Consider the following 9,775-nt stretch of genomic DNA (forward strand, 5'->3'; position numbering starts at 1 on the left):
GGCGATGCATGGGCTGCCAGCAGCTTGTGCATGCAGGGATTTTTCCTCACGCAAGGAGGGTCTGTGTAGGAGCTTAGATGTGTTGCTTCTACATTAGGGCACCATTGATTGATTTCTTTGCAAAGAAAGGATGTGACGACTAAAACAGTTTGAAAGCCACTGATCTGTGACCTGCCCAAGATCGAATCGTCCCTGGCCACAGAACTGGAAATCAAGTTAACTCAAAGTAGGTTTTACCCTATTGTCTTAGGTTTCCTTTTTTCAGATATATTTTATTTTAAAATAAGTTGGAAAACAGACTGACATTATGAAAAAAGTACTCAATTTTGATTCGGACTGCGGGTTCATTTTTAACTTTTAGTATTTCCTCACTGTGAGGTGTGGTGCAAAGTAGGTGTAACCATAATTTCTCCACCTGCAATGGGTGTATCTAATTTTTAAGAATGCCAGCCTTGCACATTTAGTTTGAGTGACAAATGGAGCATAGACATGAGATGCTTAGTACAGTGCTTGTGCTCTGTGGGTGTATGGTAATAAATGGCTGTTATGATCATCTGCCCTTCACATCCACCCCCGGTGTACTATCTGAGGACCTCCAGTACTCTCAGGTCTACAGGAGGTTTTGTGAATTGTGTGTTTGCATGGTGCAGTTTTGCACAGATGGAAGACAAATGCCTCTCAAGAAAGATTATCCCAACACCGAATTCTGGGACCTGACTCTCATCTAGTACCATAGACATTATCCCATAGACCTATCTCAGGAAATAATTTTCCTTTAAAAAATTTCAAAGAGGAGTTTTCTGAAGGTCAGGTTTGAGATGAACTTGGGTATATTTGATGAACCTTCCTTGAATCAGCTAACTAAAAGAATGTATGAACAAAGGAACATAAAATGCAATATAAGAAATTTTGTAATTATTTTCAGTGATTTCTTTGCTCAGATAGAATATTAGATGGCAAGAATCTCTAGGCACTAAGAGGGAAACCGAGCAGGAACGTTGAATACTTCTAGTATTCTTGTTTACAGGGATGCTTTTATGCACTCATTCTAGCCATTACATTAATCCGTCATTAATATACTCAACAAATGTTTATTGTTGCACGTGTGTGTGTGTGTTGTGATGGAAGTTATGTTCTAAGGTCCAGTATATAAAAATGAATGAATAAAAAAAGAAACTATTATACACATGCTATGTGTAAATTCAAAAGAGGTGAGCAGTCATGTGTAGGTGCTGTTTTAATTGGGTGATGTCACAAGACTTGTTTGCAGAGCAGAGTTCTATTAATCAGTACAGTTTAATTCCTGTGGAAAATAAACTCAAATATCAACAAAGATTCTTTTCTTGCTCATGTCACAATCCAGTAGCTCCATCATCTGATGCCAAAGCCAATGCTACATATTTTGTATTTTTAATATGACAACATCCCATTTCCAGGTGCCAACTACATCAGTTATGGCTCACATAAAAAGAACTACTGTGGATATTATGGGGTAGAAATTTATTAGAGGAATAGGAAATCACACAGCTGTGGGATGAACTGTGGAAATAAAGGTTCAAACTAGTGAGTTGGAGGTTGAGACTATCATTCAGCAGTTTTCCTGAAGCTGTTGGAGGGCACCAGTGAAGGAGGGCTGCCTTTGCCCTGATGCTGCCCTGTGCTCAGTTTTGGCCAACAGGACCAGCAGGTGGGACAAAATCTGGAAGCTGAGCGGAGAAGAACATGTAACTGCTGCTGGCTGGGCAATTCTGGATCTAACATAATGACCTTAAAAGACTAGTGACTGCTGCTTGAATTCTCTATTCCAAATTCTGAGCAAGTGTATCTTTTTGCTAAATCAAACCAGAAAGGATACAGGAAAGAGGATTCTGGGAAACAGTGTCCTCTTATCCAGATTGACAGAGTATAAAACCACCATAACTATGGCCAGTTCTGAGATAATGATAAATTGAAGTGGCTCCAGAACACATTGACTGAGGTAGAGACAGAATCTTGGAATAATGTCTTTTGAGAAGATACTGAAAGTATGGCAAAAATGAATGTTGGCTTTGGAAGACCTGAGAATTTTACATTTCAAGAGAAAGATTTTACTACTGTCTTACTGATTCAAGTTGTATAAAAATATGTGACCAAGTGTGCAATTCCTATAGCATGCCTGGCAGTCGTTGAAGGTCTTACAAAAAGAGATCCTAAAAAAAAAAAAAAAAAAAAAAAAAAAAAAAAAAAAAAAAAAAAAAAAAAAAAGAGATCCTGAAATGGGAATCTCATTGGCTTTACATTAAATATGATGTATAAACAGAGCACAAAGTAAATACAACTGTACTGTTGGAAGATTCTCCTATTTGACATTGAGTACTATCAGATTGACCCTAAGTAGATAGTCATAAGTTAGAGATGCATATTTTAGCTCAGGGGAAACCACTAAATATAATAATGTGAGAAAGGTGTGGCTAAAAAACAATGCATGATTGAATAGGATATAAAATATATTTAATTAACTCAAAACAAGGCAGAAAAGCTGAAATAAAGGAATGAAAAAAATCCCCAAGAGGTAGGTATATAATAAAAAATGTCCAATCTAAATAAAAATTGCTAACTTTTACATTATATATAAATAACCAAATATTATAATCAAAACATCCTAGGAATCTGGTTATTAAAGTAGAACTACAATTTGTTAATGAGAAGCATGCCTTAAGTAAGACAAAGATAGACTGAAAGTAAAAGGAGAAGAAAAGATATTTAATTCATGACCAAAAAATTAGGAATAACTTTTATTTTCAGATAAAACAGACTTTAATAATGAAATTTAATAAAAAAATAGGAGCTTGATAAAAATAAGGGATAAATGAAGCAAGAACTCTTTTTTTCAAAATTTTATTTATTTATTCCCGAGAGACACAGAGAGAGACAGGCAGAGATATAGGCAGAGGGAGAAGCAGGCTCCATGCAGGGAGCCCAACGGGGGACTCAATTCCGGGTCTCCAGGATCATGCCCTGGGCGGAAGGCAGGTGCCAAACCGCTGAGCCACACAGGCTGCCCGAGAACTCTTAATTATAAATATGTATACAACTAACATCAGTGCATGAAAATATTTGAAGAAATACTAAAACACAAAATCTTTTAAATCTGTTTAAATCTGAGTTTGAAATTTTAATATCTTTCATTCAGAAATTGATGGAAGTATTAAAAAATTCAGGAAGAATGTAGAAGATATTAAAGACACTATATAACCAATTGACCTAAATGACAATGTAGTGCATTATCCTTAATATGGAAAATACAGATTCTTTTCAAGGAATCTTGGTAAGTTTACTATTATGTACGGTTGGATGGACCATAAAACAAGTCTTAATCTATTTCAAAAGACTGAAATTTATTAATAGTTTTTCTGAACACAAAAAAATAGAAACTAAAATATAAGATTCTAGGAAAGACATAGGCATGAGAAAATTAAATAATATGTTTGAAACTTCTGATTCAAAGAATAAATCACGGAAGAAATGAGATAATATTTCAAAGTGAGTGACAGCAAAATATAACATTTCAAAAATTTGAATATATAACAAGATCAGTTTTATATATTTAATGTTATTTTTATAAATGCTAACAGTGACTGAAGTTTTTCTTGAGAAAGTAGAAGATAAGCATATTAAACCAAAATAAGCAGAAAAAATAATTAAAACATAAGAGCAGAAATCCATGAAGTAGAAAAGAGACAAAGGAAAGAGAAAAATATCAGGGTCAGAATTTGGTTCTTTGGAAAACTAATAAAATTTATATAATTAGTGAAATTGATCACCAGAAAGAAAAAGCAACAAAATTGCCAATATCATAAATGAAAGATGGGATATTACTGTAGACTCTGCCTATATCGAGAGTATGAAAGTGTTATAACAAATTTGTATGCCGATAAATTGAGCTACTTTGGTGAAAAATGACAAATTCCTTGACAAATAAACCTTACTGAAACTGATTGGATGTGGAGAACGGAGAGCCCTCATGCACTGTTGGTGGGAATGTAATTGGTGCAGCTACTGTGGAAGACCGTATGGAGATAATTCAAAAAATTAAAAATAGAACCGCTGGATGATCATGCAACCCCATATCTGGGAATGTAGGCAAAGAAGCTGAAATCAGGGTCTCAAAGAGGTATCTGCGCTTCCATGTCCATTGCATTATTATTCACAATAGCCAGGACATGAAAATAACGTAAACGCTATCCATAGGCTGACAAATGGAGAGAGAAAATGTGATGTTTGCACAGTAGAATACTGTTTGGACCCAAAAGAAGGAAGGAAGCCTTTCCATTTGAGACAACATGGAGGAATCTGGAAACTTTATGCTGAGTCAAATAAGGCAGAAGGAGAAAGACAAACCCTACATGGTGTCATTTACATGAGATATCTACCATGGGCAAACTCATCGAGGCACAAAGGAGAATGGTAGTGGTAACGTGGCTAGGTGGTGAGAAATGGGGACGTATTAGTCAAAGTCAAAGTCAAATAAAGTTTCAGCTATGCAAGATGAGTGAGTCCTAGGGATCTACAGTGCAACATGGTGCCTATAGTAAAAGGCACTGCTCACAAGGGTGGCTGGGTGGCTCAGTTGGCTAAGAGCCGGAGCCAGCCTCTTGATTTAATTTCAGATCAGGTCATGACCTCAGGGTCGTGAGATTGAGCCCCATGCAGGCTACTCTTCCTTCTATCCACCTAAAAAAAATAAAATAAAAAATTGCTAAAAGGGTAAATATTTTATTAAATATTCTCATCACACACAAAATAGTAGTAATAACCATTTCATGGATATTTGTCAAGTTGTATGCATTAAATATGTAAAGCTTTTAGTATATCAATCATATCTCAATAAAGTGATTTAAAATATATATAAAATATATACATATATACAAATATATGTGTATTGATACAGTACATATATGTATATATTATCTTCAAAGTGCTTTACAAAAATGAAAACAAAGAAACACTCAAGAGACAGAAAATTTGAATAACCCATTGTCTCTGGAAGAAACAAAATTTCTTCCCAGAAACTTTAAAATAAAAAAGTAAGGTCCAAATGGTTTTACTATTGAATTCTATTAAACAGGAAAGGAACAAACACTACCAATCTCATACAAACACTTTTTACAAATGCTAAAATAGAAGAAGATGTAATACTTTCCAGAAAATTCCTGATATTTAAAAATTATAAAGACATTACAAGAAAATAATTTATAGGCCAATTTACTTAGACCAATGAGCTTTAGAAACAAAATGTGTATTGAAAATAAATTAAGTAACACATAAGAATGACATCATTGCAGGAAGGGATGGTCGGTTTGACATTGAAAATCCAATCAATATATTACCAATTATTAATGGAAAATAAAGGAAAATAATGTCAACCCAATAGGTGCAGCAAAAGCATTTGGCAAAACGTAATACCCTTTCATGATAATTTTTTTTTCTGAAAACTTGAAATTAATGGAAACTTCCTCAATCTGATAAAGAGCTTCTATACAAGACACTGAGATAAATTATACATAAAAATAAGACAGCGAATGTTTCCCACATAAGATTAAATAAGGTGTGGATGTCATTCTTACTTTTATTCACCATGTCTGAGGTGTCCTTACCACTACAATGAGCTAGAAATAGAGGCAAACATTTTGAAAGGAAGAATTAAAACTGTGCATATTCACAGATGACGATTGTTTTTACTCTATTATGTGCACTATCCTGAGGATTAGGAAAGTTACCATAACTAGTAAGTAAATTTAACATACTCTCAGGTACAAGGTCCATTAACAGGGATCTATTTTGCTTTTGTATGCCAGCAGCAAATTTAAATATAAAATTAAAAATAACCCTATTTAAAACAATTTCAAAATATGAAGCAATTAAGAGGAACTTCTGCATGGAAATGGAAAGATATACTATGGTCACTGCCACTGTTTTCAATAATTTCAGATTATAATCCTCTTAATTTAATCCATAGATTTAATGTAATTCCAATTGCCTTTCCAGGAGACGTTTTTGGTTAAATTGAGAAACTCATTCTGAGATTCATAGGGATACGCAAATGACATGGAATTGGTAAAATATCTTTTTAATTGGAACATTTGTACTGTCTGAACTCAAGACTTACCATAAAGCTAGACTAGTCAAGACAGTTTGGTGTTTGAATTATCTAGACAGATTATTTTTAATGAATTACTTCTAATGAATACACTGAAACCCCATCAGGTAAACAGAGAATAATATACATATATTGAAGTTGTCTGAATTTTGCCTACTATAAATCATATTGTACCTAACATTTTCTGAGCATAAATCTTTTTTTAATTGGATTCTTAGCATAAACTTCAAGGCTTGGAATTACTGGAAACAAAGCTTTCATTCTTTGATGCCAAATTGCTTTACACAACAGTTATTCAAAGTTCCATTGTCCTAGCATATTTCAGAGTAATTGAATCTTAATCATTGAAGGATTATAAATAGAACAATAACATACTCTAATTTATAATTTAGGAGGGAGAAATGAGACTGGGGACAGTAAATATACTTAGGAACTGATTACATTAGACAATGCAGAAAATGATGTGAGCATAGGCAGCAACTGAGCAGCCCTTGGAATCCATTCATTTGTTTCTACAATTACCTAATAAATATTTATTGGTCACCCACTCTGTTCCAGGCAGTATGCTTGAGATAGAAATGATTTAAAGCTTACACCTTACTACCAGCTTAAAAACAAAAACAGGATGAGCTTATATTTGAGAGTTAGGAAGGCTTAGTGGTACCTGGAGACTTTCTGAAGATCCCATTTTCTGGCTTGATGAGTAAAGTGTACATAAGGTCCATTCATAACCACGTTTCTTATTTCTTTTCCTGAAGCCTTGGACCCATCATTTCACTTGAGTAACTCTTCAACTCTTCCCTCAAGTGTCAACGAAGATGTCTGTCCCTCATCAAGGCTTCATGACTCTTCCAGTCCCCTACTCTGTCCCCTGAGCACAAATGAGGTCACAATGCCTCCAACAGAAAAGCTTCAAGGAGTCAAATTTGCAATCTAAGAAGACCTGAGTACTGGTTGCATCTGACAGGCTATCAATCCTTTCTGAAGAGACAATCTTCCCTAGGACCATCTCATCAACACCCCCGTAGCACCCTGCCATACTGAGCTGTACTTATTTCCATTTTCATTCATCTCTCTCCAAGGCAACAAGCTTCAGTTATTCTATCCTCCTGACAGGCTTGGGTAAAGTAATTACGCATTTGAATGGATCCTGGATCATGCCAAAAGAGAAGTGGTGTCCAAATTTCATCACATATCGATTCTGTGGCGGTTTGTCCAGAACTTGATTCAGACCAACACAATTACCGTTGTTACACTTCGTTTAAAAGTGTTCTCAAAATAAATAAATAAATAAATAAAATAAAAAAGTGGTCTCAATAGTATCAAGTGCCAGGTTTTAGAACAGATGGTCTTTTGTGTATTTCAATGTATATTTTTGAAATTTTCTTGTGTATCAACACTTGAAACAGAATCATGATTAGTATATATATATTTTTAAAAAGCCTGTTTGTTTTTAATTGACAAGAAGGAAAACATTCTCCGCCGTTACACTTAGATTATAGCTTTATTGTTAGAAAATGAAAAGTCAGCCTTAGAAACGACAAATACCCACCATTTGCTTTGATGTGGATGGAACTGGAGGGTATTATGCTGAGTGAAATAAGTCAATCGGAAAAGGACAAACATTATATGGTCTCATTCATTTGGGGAATATAAAAAATAGTGAAAGAGAATAAAGGGGAAAAGAGAAAAATGAGTGGGAAATATCAGAAAGGGAGACAGAACATGAGAGACTCCTAACTCTGGGAAACGAACTAGGGGTGGTGGAAGGGGAGGAGGGCATGGGGTGGGGGTTACTGGGTGACGAGCACTGAGGGGGGCACTTGACGGGATGAGCACTGGGTGATATTCTATATGTTGGCAAATCGAACACCAATAAAAAAATAAATTTATATATATATAAAAAAAGTAAATGACAAGTCCGGGGACGCTTGGGTGTCTCAGCAGTTGAGCAACTACCTTTGGCAGAGGGCATGATCCTGGAGTCCCAGGATCGAGTCCCACATTGGGCTCCCTGCATGGAGCCTGCTACACTCTCTACCTATGTCTCTTCCACTCTCAATCTGTGTCTCTCACGAATAAATTAATAAAATCTTAAAAAAAAAGAAAGAAAATGAAAAGTTAGTTTTGATGGTTCCTGGTTTCTTTACCTGGTTTAGTTTTGATGGTTCTACACGATTCCAATCGAATACACAGCATGCTATATGTTGGGTACATGCACAAATGCTTTTTCCAAAATGATACCTTTTCTCTTTCATGAAACTTGCTTGCTTGATCATATGGCATTCAGAAATAATTAGCAAAGAAGTATACAAATAACTGAGTTGCGACAATAATGTCTTGGCTTACTCAGAACTTTTTTGTATCCTTGATAATTATAACATTCCAACAGCATCTTATTTTCAGTCAAAAGATGATTAGGTGATGAGATTAGTAATTTTTCGTCATCAGAGAAAAGGAAAGTATTTCCAACATAATTTTTTTCCCAACATAATTTGGTACATGATTATAGATACATCATTTCTTGGTTGTTATAAGATCTATGAGAGCTGAGGTTATCATTTTTTTCCTGTGATTGCTCTAAAAACAGGCTGGTATATCACCAGCCAACAGGGTCTCTATCTCTACAGGCACCATGACTGCATCTAGGCAGGGAGTTCATGACCCAGCCATACAAGTTTCCCTCACTGAACAGGTGGGATGGATCCAAAGAAATACCTGTACTCCTCACTCCTTTTCTTTTGGTGAATAGATCTCTATTTCATTTCTGTTATCTGTGACAGAAAATTGGGGAAAAACATTGGCTCAGTCAGTTAAGCATCTAATTTTGACTCAGGTCATGATATCAGGGTCGTGCAATCAAGCTCTGCAATGGGCTCTGCTCTCAGCGAGTGGTCCATGCTCTCTTTCTCTCCCTCTTTTTCTTTAAAAAAATAAAATAAATAAACATATGCCTAACCTGATTCATTTGATGGAAACTTGTTCATCATCTTGCATATATAAGGGATTTGAATGGATCTGTGACAAATAATTTTTACTTGATAGAGAATTTTCTATTCTATACATATCTCAGCAAGGGCACCTGAGTGGCTCCATCGGAGGAGCGTCTTCCTTCTGCTTGGGTCATGGTGTTGGGGTCCAGGTCTTGGGGTCCTGGGATCGAGTCCCACATCGGGTTCCCTGCTGAGTGGGGGAAGTCTGCTTCTCCCTATGCCTCTCATCTCACTTGTGCTCTTTCTCTCTCAAACCAATAAAAGCTTTAAAAAAATTTAAAAATCTCAGCAAGATAAGCAGATTATAATTTCATTGTAGGAAACATGTTGTTTTACTGAAAGGAGACTAAAAGCTACTTCCATATGTGGTCAGTCAGTCAACTGAGGCTCACAGTGAGTGCTGACTCTCCAGTAGTGATACTTAGGACAGGACCAGCATTCAGGAATCAAAGAGGGTGCGTGCCCAGCACAACCTCTCCCTCACTCACACCGGAGGGGCCGGTAGAGGCTGTGAAGCTCAGGCACCTAGGCTGTGAGGATCACAGTATGGGGCAGGGAGCCTCCTCCTGGACAGCAGAAAGTCTGAAGGTGAACTAGCATCTGTGCAAAGTTTAAGACAGGCAGGTGCCAAGTTGCAAGAGGT

The 9,775-nt window shown here is 36.0% G+C and overlaps 1 long non-coding RNA gene across 1 annotated transcript; it reads right to left on the minus strand.

Annotated features, from left to right (window-relative positions):
- Positions 1 to 3,756: 3,756 nt before the first annotated feature.
- On the minus strand, positions 3,757 to 7,022 carry LOC111092657. Its single transcript, XR_005379497.1, has 2 exons — positions 6,804 to 7,022; positions 3,757 to 4,713 (listed from the first exon to the last, which is right to left on the minus strand). It is a non-coding gene; the product is annotated as an uncharacterized LOC111092657 (long non-coding RNA).
- Positions 7,023 to 9,775: the final 2,753 nt, after the last annotated feature.

Source organism: Canis lupus, chromosome 26 (assembly GCF_011100685.1).
Source record: "Canis lupus familiaris isolate Mischka breed German Shepherd chromosome 26, alternate assembly UU_Cfam_GSD_1.0, whole genome shotgun sequence".
In the NCBI taxonomy this organism is placed as follows: Eukaryota; Metazoa; Chordata; class Mammalia; order Carnivora; family Canidae; genus Canis; species Canis lupus.